The sequence below is a fragment of the Zalophus californianus genome, chromosome 2 (assembly GCF_009762305.2).
Source record: "Zalophus californianus isolate mZalCal1 chromosome 2, mZalCal1.pri.v2, whole genome shotgun sequence".
Classification (NCBI taxonomy): Eukaryota; Metazoa; Chordata; class Mammalia; order Carnivora; family Otariidae; genus Zalophus; species Zalophus californianus.
Window position 1 is genome coordinate 148,966,621 of NC_045596.1, and position 24,701 is coordinate 148,991,321.

General features: G+C 35.7%; 1 protein-coding gene across 5 annotated transcripts in view; it reads left to right on the top strand.

The window, feature by feature from the left end:
- ADAM29 (ADAM metallopeptidase domain 29) overlaps positions 1-24,701 on the top strand; it is an 82,129-nt gene that overhangs the window by 54,658 nt on the left and 2,770 nt on the right. The gene's annotated exons all lie outside the window — the stretch shown is intronic.

The window sequence follows — 24,701 nt, forward strand, 5'->3', positions numbered from 1 at the left end:
GAACAAAGCCATACACTGGTGATTTAGGGTATATTTTGATCTGTTAGAAGAAACTGTATCTCAAAATTTTAAAGACAGAACAACTTATATATATATGCCAAAAATAAGTGTATCTACTATGAAGGGATAGAATATGACTCTAAAAATGAAAAATAAAAATGTTTTTTTTTCCAAAAAGGGATTGATAAGATGTTGGTTGAAAAAGGGAAAAAGAAAAATTCAAAAAAAAACAGTTAAAAAAAATTAACTTTGAAAAACTAATGAATCATGGTAAAAAAAAAGCCATGAATTCTATGTGTAAAATTCCCCAGCGCTGGAGTTCTCCCATTCTCCTTGATCAGTAAACTTGGTCTTAGCTTGCTGGCTGTTCGTGCTGATCTTCTGGGGGAGGGGCCTGTTGCCGTGGTTCCCAAATGTCTTTGCTGGAGGCGGAATTGCCCCGCCCTTGTCCGTCCGGGCTAAGGAATCTGCTCGGGTTTGCTCTCGGGAGCTTTTGTTCCCTGCAAATTTTCCGTACAGATTTGGAGGAGGAGAGTGAAAATGGTGGCCTCCCAATCTCTGCCCGGAGGAGCCGAGACCTCGGGGCCCCGCTCCTCAGTGCACCCCCAGAGAAAAGCAGTCAGTCACTCCCGTCTCCCCGGTCTCCAGCTGCACTCCGAGATCATCTGGCCTGTGACCGAGTGTTTCTATCTCTGGCACCTGACCCTGTGTGGAGTCTCCAAACCCAGCAGATCCCTGCAGTGTGCTCCCGCGCCTTTCCTCCTGGGGGAGGAAGGGGAGTCTCCCTGGATCTGCCGCTTGTTGGGTCCCTGCTGGAGGATCAGTGGCCCGACTGGGCCACAGATCACAGTTTATGGCAACCCTGAGCTGAGAGCCCACTCCTCGGCTCCGTCTCTGCAGCCGGCTTCCCCGCTCAGATACCTGGGAGCTCTGCCGCACTCAGGCACCCCTGGTCTTTCTCTGACCCCGAGGGTCCTGACACCACACTGTCCCACGAGGTTTCCAACCCCCGCTTAGCCACTGGAGTGACGTCCTTCAGCGGAGCCAACTTCTAAATGTTCCGATTTTGTGCTCTGATGCTCTATCACTTGCCAGAAGCGACTGACAGAGCCACCCCCTTCTATCCTCCCAAATATCGCCTCAGATTCACTTCTCCGCACGTCCTACCTTCCAGTAAGTGGTCGTTTCTCTGTTCAGAGAGTTGTTGCTATTCTTCTCTTCGATCTCCTGTTGAGTTCATAGGTGTTCAGAATGGTTTGATCCCTATTCAGCTAAATTCCTGAGACCAGATGAAATCCAGGTCTCCTACTCCTCCGCCATCTTGCTCCGCCCCTGAAAAAAGTGTATATTCTTACACAACAGTAAAGTCAGTATTATTTCAAACAAAATTATCAAGTGTTTCCTTGATATTAACTAATATGCAAATTTTTCTGATGTCACAAAAATATACCATTTGTTTATGTGAATCAGGACCCAAGAAGGTCCATATATTATATTTATATTAGGTTGTGTCTCTTAAGTTTCTTGTATTTTAGTTCTGTCTCCTTCCCCACTTCTAGTGTTGTTGTTGTTAATAATGCCATTGATTTATTGAAGAAACCAACATAGTTGTCCTAGAGAATATATCACATCCTGCATGTGTTGTTCATGTTTTCAAGTACATTTGAAATTTTTCCTGTTCAAGGGGCCTGGGTAGCTCAGTTGGTTAAGCAACTGCATTCAGCTCAGGTCATGATCCTGGAGTCCCTGGATCAAGTCCTGCATCGGGCTCCCTGCTCGGCAGGGAATCTGCTTCTCCCTCTGATCCTCCCCCCTCTCATGTGCTCTCACTCTCTGTCATTCTCTCTCTCTCAAATAAATAAATAAACTCTTTAAAAAAAAGAAATTTTTCCTGTTCATTTGTTTTTTCCATGTAAACTGAAATTTACTCTAAAGGTTTGATTAGAGCCAGGCCTAGTCTTTTAGCAAAAATACTTCATAGATAGTCCTGTGTGCTTCATATTATATCAAACACATATGCACACAGACACACAAACTGGTCTGTTCTCACTTTTTGAGATGCTAAAATCTATCGATGGATTCAGGTGGTAACAGCTTTTGCTTTTCCAGTTGTAGGTATTCTAATAATTCTTCATGTCATGTCACTGATGATAGATGACTGACTTAATTGTTAACACTAACTTTTTCTGTACTGTGTTACGAAAACCATAAATAATTAAACAGAAACTAACTTGAGAAAAGTAATTCAATGTATTTCTACTTCACATCATATCTAGAGACAGCAAAAGTTGATAATTTCAAATAGAAACTTCACAATATGAAATTAAAGTAATCAGCATGTACAAAAAATGTTTACACTTCTTACTGAATTTTTAATTCTGTTATTTTAAAATTTATTTTCCACCCTTTCCTCTGCCCATACAGAGGACTTGCTATAAAATTTTCTATTAAAAATATAATCTAAAAAACAATCACCAATTTATAGACATGAAAAACATATTGAACACTATATCATTCCTTTTTTTTTTTAAAGATTTTTACTTATATTTGAGAGGGAAACAGCACACAAGAGAGAAGGGCAGAAGGAGAGGGAAAAGCAGACTCCCCACTGAGCAGGTAGCAGATGTGGGACTCCATCCCCGGACCCTGAGATCATGACCTGAGACCGAAGTCAGACTCTTAATTGACTAAGCCATCTAAGCACACCATATCATATTTCCCCCAAAGATTTATTTATTTATTTTAACAGAGAGAGTGAGAGAGAGTGAGAGAGAGAGAGAAAGCATGAACTGGAGGGACAGTGGGGAGAGGGAGAGAGAATCCCAAGCAGACTCCGTGCTGAGCGGGCAGGCCCAATCAGGGCTGATCTGAGGACCTGAGCTGAACCAAGATTCAGATGCTTAAGCAACTGTACCCACCCAGGCACCCTGAATACTATATATTTTTTAAAGGTTTTATTTATTTATTTGAAGAGAGAGACAGCATGAGCAAGTAGGGGGGAGGAACAGAGGGAAAAGCTTGACTCCCACTGATCAGGAATCCAGGCCCAGCCCAGGACCCTGAGATCATGACCTGAGCTGAAGGCAGACACTTAACAGACTGAGCCACCCAAGTGCACTTCTATCTTTCTTAATAGAAGAATGTCACAATGACTTTTGGAGGAGAAATGTCCTAGGGAAAGATGAAACCAGTGAGTCTTTATAGAGTGGATAAGATTTAAAATATATATATATATATGTGATTTGCTATTCAGGGTGTATCATAATACTTTGAATCAAAATACTTTATGATAAGTGAATCAAAATAAAATTGTTTTTGGCATATAATTTATTTGAAACCCAGTGATAATTGTTTTCTAATTATTGTTTTATTTCTTATTCTAAAAACAGTTTAGGTATTTTTTTCCTCTTGGCATGTCTGCTTTAAATATAGAATATATTTAATGTAATGATAACAAATAGAAATAATTTAAATACTTCTGTACAAGTCAAATTAGTTTTTAAAATTCTAGGTTGTTATAGAATCCTCATTTTCAGTAATGAGCATAAAATGTTCCCAAGTGCATTTAGAGTCATGAGATAGGCAATAGAACTAATGTGGGTCATTATTATAATTTAGATGTCCTTTAATTGCACTGATTACCTATGTTTAGTTTTATATCAGCTAATACATGGGTCCATACAAGAAGGAAACTTAAAGGAGAAAACATAAATAGCTTTGAAAAAAATCAAATACATAAACTTTCAAAAATGACCTTGGTAGAAGTAAAAAGAAATATATTAGCAGCAGTAGGCCCACTATGACACTATGATCAGTTCCTTATAATGAACCATTAATTAAACGTGCATTATAAATTTCTATTGTCTAAGGGGGAAATATGAGAGAACTCTCATACATCATCATTACAAATAACCTACTAGTTTTTTTAATTTTATGAAACTCATTTCCTAATCTGAAACTCACTAGAATTCTTACTCCCTCACTGTTGCTCTTGTATTTTTGCATACAAGGGATAATTCTGGGGGAAAGGAGAGAGAAAGAGAGAGAGAAGAAAGTAGCTGTAACCTGGAAAATTCAACGGCCACAAAGACTTTCCCATCACATGATAAGATCTGTCACTGGAAAATTTACCCTCCTTATTTTCTAGTACTTGACTTACAAAAATTACCATCAGCATCTGTATCTTTTTAATTATCATCATCATTGTCCTCTTTACTATCATTGTATATTTTATTTTTTTAAAGGTTTTATTTATCAGAGAGAGAGAGAGAGAGCATGAGCAGGGGTAGGGGCAGAGGGAGAGAGAGAAGAAGATTCCCTGTTGAGCAGGGAGCCCGGCTCCATCCTAGGATCCCGACATCATGTGACCCAAGTGGAAGGCCGATGCTCAATGACTGAGCCACCAGGTGCCCCACTATTATTGTGTATTTTAAATAAAACCACACAACCAAAAGCAAAATATAAAAACAACTTCCCTATAGGATGTCAAAATTCTACTGCTCAACTGAATTCAAATTGAACATTAATTGAGAATGATTTCCATCTTAATAATAATGACTCTTCCAGCCCCTGAATATAGAATGCCTTTCTATTTCTTTAAATCTTCTTTTGTTTCCCTCAGGAAAGCACTGTAATTTTCAGTGTACAAATCTTGCTCTTTGTTTTGTTTTGTTTTGCTGTTTTTGTTAAATTTGTTTCTAAATATTATAATTTTTATGCTACTATTACTTGAAGTGTGTTCTTAATATCAATTTTTGATTATTCATTGATTGTACATAGAAACGTATTTGATTTTTTAAAATATTAATCTTGTATCCCGTGATCTTTCTGTACATATTTTAAGATTTTAGTGTGCTTCTTAGTACTTTTGATGTACAGGATAATGCCATTTGTACAGTTTTACTTCTTCCTTTTCAAACTAGATGCCTTTTATTTCCTTTTTTTGTTTGATTCTACTATGTTGCATTATGTTAAATTGCTTCTATATGTTAAGTACATTTTTTCCCTGCAAATAACATGGGGAGAAGTTCTAAATTTGTGTTTTCTCATTTTTCTCTATATTTCTCAAGTTTTCATTGCATAATCAGTGAATTATGATTATTTTACAAATTTTACTTTAATCCATATTCTTTTTTTTTAGAAAGATTTTATTTTTTTATTTGAGAGAGAGAGTGAGCGAGACAAAGAGCACCAGCAGGGAGAGGGCGAAGGGCAGAGGGAGCGGGAGAAGCAGGCTCCCCGCTGAGCAGGGAGCTTGAGTGGGTCTCCATCCCAGGACCCTGGGATCATGCCCTAAGCTGAAGGCGGATGCCTAACGACTGAGCCACACAGGCGCCCCACTTTTATCCATATTCTTTCGATTATTTTCCTATTATCTCAGTGGAAATTACTCCAAATATATATGCCAGAAGGAAAATAACACTGTTGCTGAAAAAAAAAAGTGTTTTAGATGGTATAAATCAATTTATGTTATATGTATACAAGTAACAAATGTTTATATATGTGTGCATGTAAACACACACATATAACTAAATGGTAAAAAATAACTTGTTAATTTGCATATATAAACTCAATCTATTTATTCTCTTTTTTGCTTCAGAATTTACATTCTTGTTCTTAACATAATTGTACATTATTATAGGAAGAAAAGCATCATCTAAAAAATCATACGTTGAGGTCCAAACCCCAAGTACCTTACAATATGACTGCATTTGGAGATCCTTTAAAGAGCTAATTAAGTTAAAAAGATACCATTAAGGTGTGCTCTAATCCAATATGACTGGTATTCTTAAAAGAAGGGGAAATTTAGGGGCACCTGGGTCACTGTTTGTTAAGCGTCCACCTTTGGCTCTGGTCATGGTCAGGGTCCTGGGATCGAGTCCCATGTCGGGCTCCCTGCTCAGCGTGGAATCTGCTTATCTCTCTGCCCTTCCCTCCTGCTCGTGATCTCTCTCTCTCTCTCAAATAAATAAAAAAAAAATCTTTAAAAAAAAAAGTTGGGGGGGAATTTGACACAAAAGTTTACAGACTGAAGATAATGTGAGGATTCCGGGAAAAGAAAGTTTAAAGGTGGCTTAGGAAAGAAATGGTCCAGACCCTTCCCTCATGACACTTAGCAGAATCAACCCTGCCAACACCTTGATTTCAGAATTTTAGCCTCCAGAACTGTGAGAAAATAAATTTTGGTTGCTTAAGCCACTCGGTGTGTAGTTCTTTAATATGGCAGCCCTGACAGACTAATAGATACTTGAGTCCCAAAAAAGTAGTGTACACATCTCTGAAAAGATTTTATTTTTGTCATATTTATGTCTTTATTTTTTTATTATGTTATGTTAATCAGCATACATCACATCATTAGTTTTTGACATAGTGTTCCATGATTCATTGTTTGCTGTCATATTTATGTCTTTAATAACTAGGACAGTGATGGTTATTCAGTCTTTAGTCAAAAGTAATCAAGTGTCAGAGAAGGTATTCTCTGTTCCTCTAATTCCAGATGTTCCAATTGATGTATAGAAACTATTACCATATTAGTGCCGCCTGGGGGGCTCAGTCATTAAGCGTCTGCCTTCAGCTCTGGTCATGATCCCAGGGCTCTCTGCTCAGCGGGGAACCGGCTTCTCCTTCTCCCCTGCTCGTGCTCTCTAGCTCTCTCTCTCTCTCTCTGTCTCTCAAATAAATAAGTAAAATCTTAAAAAAAAGAATTTAGAAACTATTATCATATCTCTAATCTTAAGAAAAGTTTTATAATTGTATCAGTTTTCTTATATATTACACCTGTATATTCTTATACACCTCTCTATACTATCCATTATAGATACTACATAGATACTATATATATATATATGCACATATATATATGCACATATATATATACATATATATATATATATAAACTCTCTCTCTCAGATCAGAATGAAAGAACCACAGAATATCAGGGCAACCTCTCCATGCTCTATTAGTTTTGAGATAAACCTTTAGGCTTTATACTATAATTTTCTTGTGAACATAGTCAGTTTTCAGACTTTTTGACACAGTCATTTCTTGTCCAGGACATAGAATCAGTTAATCAAGTAAATAAAACTGTTTTGTAACTTGAGCTTCTTAATTCATTACAACTAATTAAGTAATTAACAGGATAAACAGACATGTAAATGTTAGGTGTGACTCAGCCCAACCCAATACATTCATATATATTACTAAGCAGTTGTTTTTGTAAGATATTTTGTGTGGGATAATAGTTCTGATAAAAGGATACAGTAATTAGGATAAATAAAAATCATGGTCTTTCACTTCAAGTAATATAAATCAGTTTCAGAGATAAGATTATAAATCTAAAAAAGTTTACATTTATTTACTTGAATAAGATGTATGCAAAACTTGCTATATAAGAGAAGTTATGGTGTAAGAGACAAATACATCACCAATGTGATATCTAATAATAGTTTTTAGCTTCTTTGAACTTCCCACATTCTTTCCATTGTTCTCTCTTAGCTGACAACCTTGCTTCAGAGCTTACTGAGAAATGGAATCCAACAAATAAAAATATCCCTCAGGGTATCACAGATAAATCAATGAATACAAGGCTTGAGGGTTTCTTTGCCCTAGGAAAAACCATTTCAATTCATTTGGATTGATATTTCATTTTAAAACACCATTCTATTTGGTTCTGTTCAATATCCAGTTTTTTCAGATTTTTTCCTTTGAATATATAGCTTTCTCTCCCTCTTCTCCACTTTACTGGTTTTCTGCCCCAACGTTATAACTTTTCTTCTCTCTACTAGATCAGTCTTTTCTATATACAACTATGCTGTGTCTCCATCATCTAAAATCACACCCTTTACTACAAACACTGCTCTTCCTATAGCCTTTTATACTCTTGACAGCAAAATTCCTCTGAGGGATATCTTTACACATGTACTGTCTTCCTTCCTTCCTTCATGCACTATGCTGCCCATCAAAGAGGTAAAACTCTTCTTATCAAGGTACCCCACAATTTCTGATCCATAATGTCAAATGGGCAGGTCCACTCCTCATCTTCCTGATCTAGAATGCTCTCTTTTTTCTGGTTTTCATGAAAACACACTCTTGAGAAAAGTTATTTCTATTCTTTATTAAAGCACCACAATAGCCCCAGTAACTTGTTGAATTTCTGGCACACTGTGGGTGTTCAATAAATATTTTAATTAAATGGAAAAAATAAATAATTAAATCCTTTGTTCTTATGAAACAGATATTGAGGCCAGATTTATCAGAGAATTCTTTGTAAAGGATTTGCTTTTTTTGTTATACATTCTATGAGTTTGGACAATCATACAATAACAAATATCCATCATTATAATATCATTTTCACTGCCCTAAAGATCCTCTGTGCTGTGCATATTTATCTCCACCCCACCCCACCCTGGAAAGCACTGATCTTCTTATTGTCTCTATACATTTGCCCTAATATATCTTTTCAAAGTGGCCTGCGATTCAGATAGGTGAGATAGACTTTTACACTCTTGCTTTGCAAGCTACATGCTCACCGCCATTTGTTTAAATCTTCAGAATTTGACATACACTGAGTTTGGAGATTTTTAAGAGTAATGAAGGACATCATAGAGATACTATATTTGCTATTACTAAATAGCTATTTGGAACCATTTTAAAAATAGTATGTTAAGTGTATGTTAGATTTTGAATACTATGAAGACAGTGTCACAAATTTTCAGTGTATTTCTGAGCACTAAATGATGTATTTGACTCAATTTACTAGGAAATGCATAAAATATGGCAGTGTAAGTACCTGTTGCTCTCAGAGCTAAAGAATCTAATACAAAGCATTTCTTTGAACCAATGCTTGGAGTATTTAGTGGCCATAAAATGAATTATATACATCCTCTTTGGGGTGATTGTTTACATATATATAGAATGTAATGTTGCAAAATAGAATGAAAAGTCATCTTTAATTAGGATAATATTCATTCATTTAATGGATATTTACTGAGTATATAACTATTTGCTCACTAAAATTCCAGAAAATGGCAAATTAAAGAACAACTCACAGAGAAAGTGATCCTTGCAATAACTAAGGAGACAGGTTTGATAGAACATTCTAGAAGGAGGAGAGGGTAAATTTCTTTAAAAGTTAACTAGGAAGAGTTCTGTATTCCCCAAGCCATGGAGGTATAGTGACAAGAAAAGGTATAATAAAGGGAGGCAAATCAAGAGCTTTCTTTTATAGTTGTTTAAAAAAAAATAACAGTAAGGAAGAGTAGAATTATCTGTCTCAAACTTAAAATTTATGCACATCACTTTAAATTTAATTTTTCTTTAACAATTCCCCTATGAATTTCTTATTCATTTATTTATTGAAACATTTTGAAACAATTGCTATGATACTGACAACTTTGAAGTAATATGTTATAAATACATAGAGCTAATGGTTCTACAATTTATTCTTCCTTGTAAGGTGATAATAAGGAAATTGGATCCTCTGGGAGGAAACCTTCATTAAAAAAGTCAGGTTGGTGCAGAGAAGTTGAGGAACATTCTTGTTTACCCATTGTTAGATCATTGGCATCCATTGTTACAGATATAGCCCTAGTGGTCCCAAAGACTGCTTGATGGAGTGTAAGGCAAGACTAGTTGAAAGAAGGACACCAGTGAAGAAATATCTAAAAGTGCAGTGGCGATAATCAGACAGGTTCATGAGTCACTAGGTGGGCCATCACATATTGAGAGTGGAAGCTTCTCACATATCAATCACAAAGACTACAAGAGGAGGGGAGGAGCAAGATGGCAGAGGAGTAGGAGACTTTGTAGGGTCCCAGGAATTCAGCTGGATAGGGATCAAACCATTCTGAACCCCTACAAACTCAACAGGAGATTGAAGAAAAGAATAGCAACAACTCTGAACAGAAAAGCGACCACTTTCTGGAAGGTAGGACGTGCAAAGTGAATCTGAGGCGATATTCGGGAGGATAGATGGCGGAGGAGGGGGCCTCCATCGGCTGCTTCTGGCAAGTGATAGAGCCGCGGAGCACAAAATCGGAACTTTTAGAAGTGGGCTCCGCTGAGGGACGTCACTCCAGTGGCTAAGCAGGGGGTGGAACCCTCGTGGGACAGTGTGGTCTCAGGACCCTCAGGGTCACAGAAAGACCGGGGATGCCTGAGTGCGGCAGAGCTCCCAGGTATCAGAGTGGGGAAGCCGGCTGCAGAGACGGAGCCAAGGAGTAGGCTCTCAGCTCGGGGTTGCCATAAACTGTGATCCTCGGCACAGTTGGGCCACCGCTCATTCAGCAGGGACCCAACAAGTGGCAGATCCAGGGAGACTCCCCTTCCTCCCCTGGGAGGAGCAGCGTGGGAGCCAAAGATAGAAACGCTGGGTCACAGGCCGGGTGAGCACGGAGTGCCACTGGAGACCGGGGAGACGGGAGTGACTGCTTTTCTCTGGGGGCTCACTGAGGGATGGGACCCTGAGTTCTCAGCTTCTCTGGGAAGGAGATTGGGAGGCCGACATTTTCACTCTCATCCCCAAAGCTGTACTGAACGCTTGCAGAGAAAAAAAGCTCCCAAGAGTAAACCCAAGCAGATTACTTAGCCCGACCGGCAAGGGCGGGGCAATTCCGCCTCCGGCAAAGACATTTGGGAACCATGGCAACAGGCTGCTCCCCCAGAAGATCAGCAAGAACAGCCAGCCAAGACCAAGTTTACCGATCAATGAGAAAGGCAAAACTCCAGCGCTAGGGGAATACTGCACATAGAATTCATAGCATTTTTCCCATGATCCTTTAGTCTTTCAAAGTTAATTTTTTTGTCTTTTTTTTTTAATTTTTCTTTTTCTCTTTTTCAATGAACATCTTCTCAATCCCTTTTTTTAAAAAAAAAATCTTTTTTATTTTTCATTTTTAGAGTCATATTCTATCCCTTCAGAGTAATTACCCATTTTTTGGAGATTATATATATATATATATATTATATATATATATATATATATATATAATAAGTTGTTCTCTCTTTAAAATTTTGGGATACACTTTCTTCTAACGGATCAAAATATACCCTAAAACTCTAGTGTATGGCTTTGTTCTAGTCTCCTGCCTGATCACATTCTCTTCCTTTTTCTTTTTAAATTCTCTTCTTTCTTTTTTCAACCAACTTCTTATCGATTCCTTTTATAAAATCTTTTATAATTTTCATCTTTACAGTCATATTCCATCCCTTCATTGTATTAACCCTTATTTTTGTACATATATAAGTTTTTCTTTCTTTAAAATTTTGGGAGGCACTTTCTTCTAACAGACCAAAATACCCCCAAAATCTAGTGTGTGGCACTGATCTATGCACCAGCCTGATCATATTTGATCATATTCTGTTTTCTTTTTTGTTTTGATCTTTTTCTTTTTCTTTTTTTTCTTTTTCCTTTCTTTCCTTTTCTTTTCTCCCAGTTTCAGGTCTTTTCTGATTTGTTAGGTGTATATTTTGTGGGGATGTTGTTACCCTGTTAGCATTTTGTTCTCTCATTCATCTATTCTCCTCTGGACAAAATGACAAGATGGAAAAAATCACCTCAAGAAAAAGAACAAGAGGCACTACTGACTGCCAGGGACCTAATCAATACGGACATTAGTAAGATGTTGGAACTAGAGTTCAGAATAATGATTTTAAAGATACTAGCGGGGCTTGAAAAAAGAATGGAAGTTATTAGAGAAACCTTTCTGGAGAAATAAAAAACTGAAATCTAACCAAGTCGAAATCAAAAAGGCTATTAATGAGGTTCAATAAAAAATGGAGGCTCTAACTGCTAGGATAAATTATGCAGAAGAGAGAATTAGTGATATAGAAGACCAAATGATGGAAAATAAAGGAGCTGAGAAAAAAGAGAGATAAACAACTACTGGACCAAGAGGGCAGAATTTGAGAGATAAGCGATACCATAAGACAAAACAATATTAGAATAATTGGGATCCCAGAAGAAGAAGAAAGAGAGGCACAGAATGTATATTGGAGCAAATTGTAGCAGAGAACTTCCTTAATTTGGGGAAGGAAACAGGCATCAAAATCCAGGAGGTACAGAGAACCCCTCTCAAAATCAATAAAAATAAGTCAACACCCCGACATCTAATAGTAGAACTTACGAGTCTCAGAAACAAAGAGAAAATCCTGAAAGCATCTCGGGTGAAGAGATCTGTAACCTACAATGGTAGAAATATTAGATTGGCAACAGACCTGGCAGGCCAGAAAGGACTGGCATGATATCTTCAGAGCACTAAATGAGAAAAATATGCAGCCAAGAATACTATATCCAGCTAGGCTGTCATTGAAAATAGAAGGAGAGATAAAAAACTTCCAGGACAAACAAAAACTAAAGGAATTTGCAAACAGGAAACCAGCCCTACAAGAAATATTGAAAGGGGTCCTCTCAGCAAAGAGAGAGTAAAAGTAACATAGACCAGAAAGGAGCAAAGACAATATACAGTAACAGTCACCTTACAGGCAATACAATGGCACTAAATTCATATCTTTCAATAGTTACGCTGAATGTATATGGGCTAAATGCCCCAATCAAAAGACACAGGCTATCAAATTGGATAAAAAAACAAAACCCATCAATATATTCTCTGCAAGAGACTCATTTTAGACCCAAAGACACCCCCAGATTGAAAGTGAGGGGGTGGAAAACCATTTACCATGCTAATGGACACCAAAAGAAAGCTGGGGTGGCAATCCTTATATCAGACAAATTAGATTTTAAGCCAAAGACTGTAATAAGAGATGAGGAAGGACACTATATCCTACTTAAAGGGTCTATCCAACAAGAAGATCTAACAATTATAAATATCTATGCCCTTAATATGGGAGCAGCCAATTATATAAGCCAATTACTAACAAAAGCAAAGAAACACATCAACAACAATACAGTAATAGGAGGGGACTTTAACACCCCCCTCACTGAAATGGAGAGATCATCTAAGCAAAATCAACAAGGAAATAAAGGCTTTAAATGACACACTGGACCAGATGGACTTCACTGATATATTCAGAATCTTCCCTCCCAAAACAGCAGAATACACATTCTTCTCTAGTGCCCATGGAACTTTCTCCAGAATATATCACATTCTAGGTCACAAATCAGGTCTCAACCAAACCAAAAGATTGGGATCATTCCCTGCATATTTTCAGACTACAGTGCTTTGAAACTAGAACTCAATCACAAGAGGAAAGTCGGAAAGAACTCAAATACATGGAGGTTAAAGAGCATACTAAAAAGAATGAATGGGTCAACCAGGAAATTAAAGAAGAATTCAAAAAATTCATGGAAACCAATGAAAATGAAAACACAACTGTTCAAAATCTTTGGGATGCAGCAAAGGCAGTCCTGAGAGGAAAGTATATAGCAATACAAGCCTTTCTCAAGAAACAAGAAAGGTCTCAAATACACAACCTAACCCTACACCTAAAGGAACTGGAGAAAGAACAGCAAATAAAGCTTAAGCCCAGCTGGAGAGGAGAAATAATAAAGATCAGAGCAGAAATCAATGAACTAGAAACCAAAAGAACAGTAGAACAGATCCACAAAACTAGGAGGTGGTTCTTTGAAAGAACAAGATTGATAGAACCCTAGCCAGACTTATCAAAAAGAAAAGAGAAATGACCCAAATCAACAAAATCATGAATGAAAGGGGAGAGATCAAAACCAACACCAAAGAAATACAAACAATTATAAGAACATAATATGAGCAACTATATCCCAGCAAATTAGATAATCTGGAAGAAATGGATGTATTCCTAGAGATGTATAAGCTTCCAAAACTAAAGCAGGAAGAAATAAAAAACCTTAACAGACCTATAACCCCTGAGGAAATTGAAGCAGTCATCAAAAATCTCCCCCCCCAAAAAAAGCCCAGGGCAAGATTGTTTCCCAGGGGAATTCTACCAAACATTTAAGAATTAATACCTATTCTTCTGAAACTATCCAAAAAATAGAAATGGAAAGAAAACTTCCAAACTCGTTTTATGAGGCCACCATTACCTTGATCCCAAAACCAGACAAAGACCCCATCAAAAAGGAGAATTACAGACCAATATCCCTGATGAACATGGATGCAAAAATTCTCACCAAATACTAGCCAATAGGATCCAACAGAACATTAAAAGGATTATTCACCACGACCAAGTGGGATTTATTCCTGGGCTGCAAAATTGGTTCAACACCAACAAATCAATCAGTGTGATACAATACATTAATCAAAGAAAGAACAAGAACCATATGATCCTCTCAACAGATGAAGAAAAAGCATTTGACAAAGTACAGTATCCTTTCTTGATCAAAACTCTTCAGAGTATACGGATACAGGGTAGATACCTCAATATCCTAAAAGCCATCTATGAAAAACCTACAGCGAATATCATTCTCAATGGGGAAAAACTGAGAGCTTTCCCCCTAAGGTCAGGAATGCAGCAGGGATGTCCACTCTCACCACTGCTATTCAACATAGTATTAGAATTCCTAGCCACAGCAATCAGACAACAAAAAGAAATCAAAGGCATCCAAATCGGCAAAGAAGTACTCAAACTCTCTCTTTGCAAATGATATGATACGTTATGCAGAAAACCCAAAAGACTCCACCCCTAAACTGCTAAAACTCATACAGGAATTCAATAAAGGGGCAGGATATAAAATCAATGCACAGAAATCAGTGGCATTCCTATACACCAACAACAAGACAGAATAAAGAGAAATTAAGGAGTCAATCCATTTACAATTGCATTCAAAACCATAAAATACCTAGGAATAAATCTAACCAAAGAGGTAAAGGATCTGTACTCAGAAAATTATAAAATACTCATGAAAGAAATGGAGAAAGACACAAAAAAATGGAAAAACGTTCCATGCTCATGGATTGGAAGAACAAATATTGTGAAGATGTCAATGTTACCTAGAGCAATCTATACATTCAATGAAATCCCCATTAAATACCATCCACTTTTTCCAAAGAAATGGAACAAATAATCCTAAAATTTGTATGGAACCAGAAAAGACCCCAAATAGCCAGAGGAATGTTGAAAAAGAAAAGCAAAGCTGGCGGCATCACAATTCCGGACTTCCAGCTCTATTACAAAGCTGTCATCATCAAGACAGTATGGTACTGGCACAAGAACAGACACATAAATCAATGGAACAGAATAGAGAGCCCAGAAATGGACCCTCAACTCCATGGTCAACTTATCTTCGACAAAGCAGGAAAGAATATCCAATGACAAAAAGACAGTCTTTTCAACAAATGGTGTTGGGAAAATTAGACAGCCACATGCAGAAGAATGAAACTGGACCACTTCCTTACACCACACACAAAAATAGACTCAAAATGGTTGAAAGACCTAAATGTGAGACAGGAGTCCACCAAAATCCTAAAGGGGAACACAGGCAGCAACCTCTTCGACCTCAGCTGCAGCAACTTCTTCCTAGAAATATCACCAAAGGCAAGGGAAGCAAGAGCGAAAATGAACTATAGAGACTTCAACAAGATAAAAAGCTTTTGCACAGCAAAAGAAACAGTCCACAAAACCAAAAGACAACCGATAGAATAGGAGAAGATATTTGCTAATGACATATCAGATAAAGGGCTAGTATCCAAAACCTATAAAGAATGTATCAAACTCAACACCCAAAGAACAAATAATCCAATCAAGAAATGGGCAGAAGACTTGAACAGACATTTTTCCAAAGAAGACATCCAAATGGCCAACAGACACAACAAAAAGTGCTCAACATCACTCAGCATCAGGGAAATCCAAATCAAAACCTCAATGAGATACCACCTCACACCAGTCACAATGGCTAAAATTAATAAGTCAGGAAATGACAGATGTTGGCGGGGTTGCGGAGAAAGGGGAACCCTCCTACACTGTTGGTGGGAATGCAAGCTGGTGCAGCTACCCTGGAAAACAGTGTGGAGGTTCCTCAAAAAGTTGAAAATAGAGCTACCCTATGACCCAGCAATTACACTACTGGGTATTTACCCCAAGGATACAAATGTAGGAATCCAAAGGGGTACGTGTACCCCAATGTTTATAGCAGTATTGTCCATAATAGCCAAACTGTGGAAAGAGCCAAGATGTCCATCAACAGATGAATGGATAAAGAAGATGTAGTATATATATACAATGGATTATTATGCAGCCATCAAAAGGAATGAAATCTTGCCATTTGCAATGATGTGGATGGAACTGTAGTGTATTATGCTGAGCAAAATAAGTCAATCAGAGAAAGATATGTATCATATAACCTCACTGATATGAGGAATTCTTAATCCCAGGAAACAAACTGAGGGTTGCCAGAGTGGTGGGGGTGGGAGGGATGGGGTGGCTGGGTGGTAGACATTGGGGAGGGTATGTGCTGTGGTGAGCGCTGTGAATTGTGTAAGACTTTTGAATCACAAACCTGTACCTCTGAAACAAATAATTAATTATATGTTAAAAAAGGAAGAAGAAGATAGAGAGGAAGAATGAAGGGGGGGAATCGGAGGGGGAGACGAACCATGAGAGACTATGGACTCTGAAAAACAAACTGAGGGTTCTAGAGGGGAGGGGGGTGGGGGATGGGTTAGCCTGGTGATAAGTATTAAAGAGGGCACGTTCTGCATGGATCACTGGGTGTTATATGCAAACAATCAATCATGGAACACTATATCAAAAACTAATGATGTAATGTATGGTGATTAACATTACATAATAATAAAATAAAAATAAATATACACATACAAAAAACAAAAAGATTACAGGAAACATCTTTACTGGTTATGTTGAGAAAATATTTAATCCCTGAAAAGTTGTACCCTTGTCACTTATATTCTTCCAATATTTCCTTATTAAGATTTTGGTAACCTTGTGTGTCCTATGAACGTGTATTATTCTCTAAAAGAGGATACTTCTCCCCCATACTTAGAGAAGATGGGGATTTAAAGCTTCTATCTGGTAGAATTTCATATATGCCTCAAATATTTGGATGATAAAATAAGGGTTGAGTCACTAGGGATTTGTTTTGTACATGGATCAGTATTGTTTCGGAATACTTAAAATTGCCTCCTCAGTTACTCACATTGTTTTAAGAGTTAAATGTGCTAACATATCAGGAGTTGTCCAATATATAAAATTCCATTGGTGTGTACATGTATTTTCAAAGTTCCTGAACTAGAATATGTGATACATAGTTTCTCTTCAAATTAATGAAACAACTTAAAATTTAGATGTCCAACAGATAAGTATAAACTCAAAGTCTAAGCCAATACTAAATAATAGAACTCTTCTTAACTATTTACTGCTCAATAAAAACAAAATTAACACAATGACTCACATATTCTATCTGGGTAAATGCTGAGAAAAATTGATATTAAAAATTAGTTAGAAATAAAAGGCCATTTGGTTGAATAACATTGACTAAACTGATCCTTATACTCTTTATTCTGATCTGGCCTAGAATATAAAAAAAAATAATAAGTCCAATTTTTTCTCATAATAGTTGTGAGTGTTTTGTTATTTTAGTCTCCTGTCTAATATTCTAGTAACAAAATATTATTATATAGTCATTTATTTAAGTTAAAGAAAATTAAATGCTCATGTTCAAATTTGTTCCATTAGGATGGTTTGACTGAAGTCAGAGAAACAGAAAAAGATCAGTGAGCGGAATACTACTCACCTGGACTACTAGAATAGAAGGTCTAATGGAAAGACACCAACAGGGTGTCATATGTACCCAGAGAAAATCTCTTTTCCACTCCACAGCTAGCCTCCAAGATTAAAGGAGTCATAAATAACTACTCTTTCTGTGGATAACCTTAGCCGACTCTTCTTACTTTTTCCAGCCTGAAGTCTAAGCAATAAGTTTAATAAAGAGTTACATGGGTTAGGTTTTCTATCAATAATGAAATATTTTCCAGAATTCCTTTCTTTCATGAAAATTATATTCCATAATATGTAGGAAATGTATATATATATGTGTGTGTATATATGTATATATACATATATCTCAAGCAAATATTTATATATTTATATATATTATATATACATATTTATATATCAAGGAAAGACACATAAAGCAAATAAAAATATTAGGGTTTTACTCATGCTAGACATGTTTGTTTCAGAAATTTCATCTAATGATATTCCTTTCTCCAAGCATTTTGTGAAATAAGCTGTCTTCTTGTTAGCACTAGAAATGCTTTCTTGTAATCTCAATGACCATGAAAATGTTCAGCCTGGAAGTACCTCTCCCTGTTAGTATGAATCCACATAGGAAACATAAAGGCAAATATCAAATTCTTTATTAAACAAGGGTAAAATCAAGAATCCTTGGTTTATTTGGACGTCAACGATAGTAAAAAAGCAATGTAGATCTTCCCCCACAGGCACCATGAAGAAGTGTTGGAAGTCAGAGTTACGAAGACCCTGTACAAAAGAACAAAATACATGCATTGAAAAAACAGAAGGTTCAAAATATGTCATGAATTTATTAGTCTGGGAACTCAGGATATAACACTCCAATTCTCAGTTTGTCTCCCGCTTTTAAGCTTCACTTAGATGTAATGTTCTCTGTGTCGTTGTTTTGTTCCATCAGTGCTGGCTATTTTGTCGTAAGGGAAAGCAGATGTCAGCATCAATCTAGTTTGGGTTGAGGATTTTGGCCAATTCAAGTGGTTGAATTGGTGAAGTCTGAAATGAGGCTGCCTAAGGATGAAAGTAAAAGCCAGTAACTTACTGAAAAATTATGGTATAAAATTTAAAAAAAGATAATTAAAGTTTCTATGATTTTGAATAGTAAGTTTAGATGAAAAAACAAATTGAGGTTTATATAGGATTGATTTAGAAGGTTTACAGAAGAGTAAGAAACAAAGGTCAAAAGCAATTAGTCAAATCGTTCCTGAATTAGCGGTTTGGAATTGTCATCGAAAATTGAAGAAACAAGACTCTAGCCTCTGGATCATATTGCATATGGGGATTTAAGAATGGGAAGCTTCTACATCAGAGGGTTTCAAACTGTTGAGAGCCAGGTTTTAATAAAAGCATCAGGTACTGGGAATTTTCCATGAAAAAGTGTGAATAGAAATAATATTGTTGGTTTTTATGAAAGGAGGGATCTAGAAATTACAGAATATTCCAGATGAATTTCTTATGTTATTGTTGGTTTTTATGAAAGGAGGGATCTAGAAATTACAGAATATTCCAGATGAATTTCTTATGTTAGCCATTCTAATAGGTCTATAATGATAGCTCATGTTGGTCTGAATTTACACTTTTTTTCTGGCTAATTATGTTGATAATATTTTTATGTTTTTATTATACATCTGCATATCCTCTTTGATAAAATGTTTATTCATGCCTTTTGACCATTTTGTAATCAGATTGCTTATTTTATAATACTGACTTTGAGAGTCTTTATATATTATACATATAATTTCTTTTTCAGATATATAGTTTAAAAATATTTTCTTCCAGTGTGTAATGTTTCTTTTCATCCTCTTAACTGAATTTTTGGCCTAGAAATTTATTTATTTACTTACTTACTTACTTACTTACTTACTTACTTACTTACTTACTTACTTATTTGACCCCAAGTTCATAACCTGAGCCAAAATTAAGGGTCGGATGCTTAACTGATTGAACCACACAGGCAGGCGCCCTTAAGATTTTGTCTTATATTTTGTTCTAAAAGTTTTATAGTTTTTCATTTAAATTTTAGGGGTTTGATTAATTTTGAGATTTTTTTTGTTTAAGATATAAGTTTTAGTTGAGGTTCATTTTATTTACCTATGGATGTTCAGTTGTTCTTTTTTTATTATTGTTATTTCTTTGCTGAGATTTTCTATGTTTTCATTTGTTTCCAGAGAATTTGTAACTGCTTATGGAAGCTCTTTTTATAATAGCTGCTTTAAAATTCTGGTCAGATAATTGTAGCATATGATTTATATCAATATTGACGTCCGTTAATTGTCATTTCTCTTTCAAATCATGATTTACTGTTGGTATATATGTTTTATAGTTTTCAGTGTACAAGTCTTTCAGCTGTTGAAATTGAAATTTATTCCTTAGTATTTTATTCCTTTTGCACAACTATAAATGAGATTGTTTCCCTAATATCCTTTCAGATTATTTATTGTCAGTTCATGGTAATGCAACTGATTTTCATGTTAACTTTGTGTTCTGCACCTTTAATGATTTCCTATATTATTTTTAACAGCTTTTTCCTTAAATAGAATTTTTAGGGTTTTCTGTGTATAGGATCATGTTGGCTGCAAAGAGAAGACAATTTTATTCCTTCCTTTCCAATTTGGATGCATTTTATCCATTTTTTGTGGCCTAATTACTCTGGCTGGGACTTCCAGTAGTATGTCGAACAAGGATAGTGAGAATGGGCATCCTTGCTGTGCTCCTGATCTTAGAGGAAAAACTTTCCTTTTTTTCACAATTGAGTATAATGTTGGCTGTGGGATTTTCATATGTAGCTTTTATTATGCTGAGGTAATTTCCTTCTATTCCTAGTTTTTGGAGAGTTTTTATCATGCAAGTGTGTTGAATTTTGTCAAACACTTATTCCGGATCTTTTTAGATGATCATTATTTTATCCCTAATTATTTTAATATGGTGTATCACAGTAATTGCTTTATATATGTTAACCACCCTTGTATCCCAGAGATAAAATCCCTCTTGATCATGGTGCATAATTGTTTATAGTAGTCCCTTATGATCCTTTGTATTTCTGTGGTATCAGCTGTGACATCTCTTTCATTTTTTATTTTATTTATTTGAGCCTTCTTTCTTTTTTTCTTGTTGGGTCAAACTAAAGGCTTATCAATTTTGCTTCTTTTTTCAAAGAAACAGCTTTTAGTTTAAATGATCTTTTTTATAGTCTTTTAAGTCTCTATTTCATTTATTTCTGCTCTGATCTTCGTTATTTCCCTCCTTCTACCAGCTTTCAGCTTTGTTTGTTCTTTTTCTAGTTCCTTGGGTTGTATAATTAGGTTATTTGAGGTTTTCCTTATTTCTTTTTTTTTTAAGATTTTATTTATTTATTTGACAGAAAGAGACAGCAAGAGAGGGAACACAAGCAGGGGACATGGGAGAGGAAGAAGCAGGCTTCCTGCTGAGCTGGGAGCCTGATGTGGTGCTCCATGCCAGGACCCTGGGATCATGACCTGAGCCGAAGGCAGACGCTTAATGACTGAGCCACCCAGGCGCCCCTGAGGTTTTCCTTATTTCTTGAGGCATCTGTCACTATGAACTTTACTTCTAGTACAACTTTTCCTGCATCCCATAAAGTTTAGTATGTGTGTTTTCATTTTTATTTGTCTCAAGGTATTTTCTAGTTTATTTTCTGATTTCTTTGTTGATCCATGCTGTTCCAGAATATGTTTTAATTTTTCAACCTATTTGTGAATTTTCTGCTTTTCCTTCTGCTTTTAATGTCTAGTTTTATTCCATTGTGATTACAAAATATACCTTGGTATAATTTCAATATTTTTACATTTGTTGAGATTTGTTTTGTGACCAAATATGTGAATCTATCCTGGAGAAATATCCAATGGTACTTGAGAATAATGCATATCCTGCTGCTATTGGGCAGAATATTCTGTATATGTCTCTTAGATTTGGTCGATAGTGCTATTCAAATCCTTTATTTCCTTGTTGATATGTAGTCTGGAGGTTCTGTTGTGTATTGAAAATGTTGTGTATCTCCTACTATTATTGTAATACTATTTATTTCTCCCTTCAGTTCTGTGAATACTTACTTTATATAGTTATATGTTCTGGTGTTGGATGTATATATATATATATATATATATATATATATATATATATATATATGCATCTCTTGTCAGTTTTGACTTAGACTCTCTTCTGTCAGATATAAGTGTAGTCATTTCCTCTCTCTTTTGGTGACAATTTACATGGAATATCTTCTTCCAATATTTACTTTTAGCTTATGTTTTATTTTTTTTAATTTAAAGTGAGTTTTTTTCTACACATCATATATTGAGCCTTATTTTTTAAATCCATTCAGTCACTTACTTAATGTCTTCTGATGGGGAGTTTAATTTTAAATTATTATCAATAAGGAACAATTTAATATTGATATCTTGTTACTTTTCTATTAATCTTATTTTTCTTTTCTTTTTTTGTGTCTTTTCCTCTCATCTTCCTTTGTGTTTTGTTGATTTTCTGTTTGCATATTGATATTCATTGGTTCCTTTCTCTTTTTTTGTGTGTAACTTCTATAGTTTGTGTGTATGTGTGTGTGTGTGTGTGTGTGTGTGTGTGTGTGTGTGTGTGTGTGGTTACCTTGGGGCTTACGTACCTTATAGTTAAGGTAGTCTATGTTAAGCTGATAACAACTTAAGCTCAATCACATACCAAACTTCTACACTTTATCTTTTCTTCAGCTCACATTTTATGTTATTGTCACAGTTTACATCTATTCTTATTGGTATCCTTTGACATGTTTTATAGTTATAATTATTTTGAATATTCTTATCTCTTTTATACTAGACTTAAAAGTGATTTACCAACCACAGAGTAATATCATATTCATATATATATGAATATATGTATGTGTATATATGAATATATGTATATATATTTATATATGAATATAAATGCATATATATTTATTTATTTCATGTTTTTTGTGCTTTCATGTTGCTATTTAAGAGTCTCATGCCCTACCGACTGAGCTAGCCGGGCGCTTCATGTTGCTATTTAGCATCCTTTTATTTCAACATGAAAAATTCATTTTAGCACTTCTCATAAGGCAGTTCTAATGGTGATAAACTCCCTTAGCTTTTGTTTGGGCATATCTTTATGTCTCCTTTATTTTAAAAGACAATTTTGCCAAGTATAGTATTCTTGGTTGACAGGTTTTTTTTTTTCTTTAAACATTTTGACTACATCATTTCACTGCCTCCAGACTTGCAAAATTTTTGTTCAAAATTTCACTTAGTCTTATGGTGATTTTTTTTTTTTTTTTGTATGTGGCATATTGCTCTCTCTTGCCATTTTCAAGATTTTTGTCTTTGACATTTTACAATTTGATTATAGTAAGTCTTGTCATGGATTTCTTTGGTTCCTCTTATTTGAGACATTTTGGGCTTTGTGTATCTGGATGCCCATTTCATTCCTTAGATTTGGGAAATTTTTAGCCATTATTTTTTGAATGAGTTTTCTGGTCCTTTTCTCTTCTCATTCTGGGACTTTCATCACATGTATCTTGGTCTTCTTGCTGGTGTTCTATAAGTCCTTTGTTTTCTTCATTCTTTTCCAGTATTTGTCTCTCTTTTGACTAAATAATTAGCCATGACCTGTCTAGGAGTCCAGCGATCCTTTTTTTTTTTCTGCTTGATCTAGTCTGATGCCCTTTGTGGACTACCTGGTGTCACTGGGCCATCCTCAATCTGGAGACAGGAGGAACAGAAACCAGAAGGCTTCTATCTCGTTATGTCATTTGGCAGAGGGATGGGAGATATCAGGCTTTATAACAAAGGCTCCTATTCTCTGCCTTAGTGGTTGAGCTGAAACTGGGTCAGAATTTTGGGATTTTGTTGCTGCTTCTGAAGGCAGATCAGTTAACAAGTTACTAGGATATTGATGAGGATCAGGCTGGCCTGTCAGGGCTATTATATTGTCAAAGTAGGGGAATTAGACAGGCCACTAGTGTACTGACTATGGACTATGTTTTGGATTGGCCTTTAAGTCTTTGAAGTTGCTACTCTGAATCACACATATGTCTTGGCTCAAGAGCAGGTGCTAGAACACCTTACTGGTCTTTTGTTGCATTTTCATTCTCTGTCATTTATTCAGAATGAGCAAACTACTCTTGAGTTTTTTGTCTATGCTGGTGGTTCTGTGTTAAAGACCTCTCCAGTACCCCGTTTGCATTATATACATGAGAAATTAAAAGAAAACTCAGTGAATTCACCTGGTTATCATTCCTTAAGTCTCGAGATCTCTAGCCAGTCTTCCTTTTGATTTTTAGCTTTCAGAGATTATTTTATTTTATTCATTGAATTATTTTCAGGGTATGTAGTTATATTTAGAGGGAACAAACAAGGAAATTGAGTTTATATGACCTTGTTCCAGAAACTAAATTGGCCACAATTTTCGAATAATGTTCTGCATTAAAAATGTAATAAACACTTTTGAGTAACACTCCAAGGAACAATAAAAGTCAAGTCAAACATTTTTGTAATATAAAGAATTAAGATAGACATTATAGAAGATACTAACATTTGTGAAAGACACAAATAATGCTCTTGAGTATTTCCAGTCTGAAAAGCCTAGTAAGGAGAATAATGTAGGGAAGAAAAAAAGAAATTGAAATAAACATTTTTGTTCTAGGGAGGTATATGGTAAGCACAATAAAAGAGATGAAAAAATAACATAAGAAAGCTTTTTAAAAGAATATGTCTCTTAGGTAATGTTATAAGTAATTTATCGCTTGAGTTTGAAAAAAAGAAGAGGTATTATTACTTACGCCAACTTAGCATGTGTAAACTGAAACAATCTCAGCAATATATGATCACCTTACCCTTAAGACCCTTTTGTTTTGTTTTATTTTGTAAATGTTCATGATATGCATATTTACAGAATAATAAAATGCTTATTTTCCCGTCATCATTCCCAACCTTATTTTCTTTTCACATTGTGTTCACACACTGAATTATTAT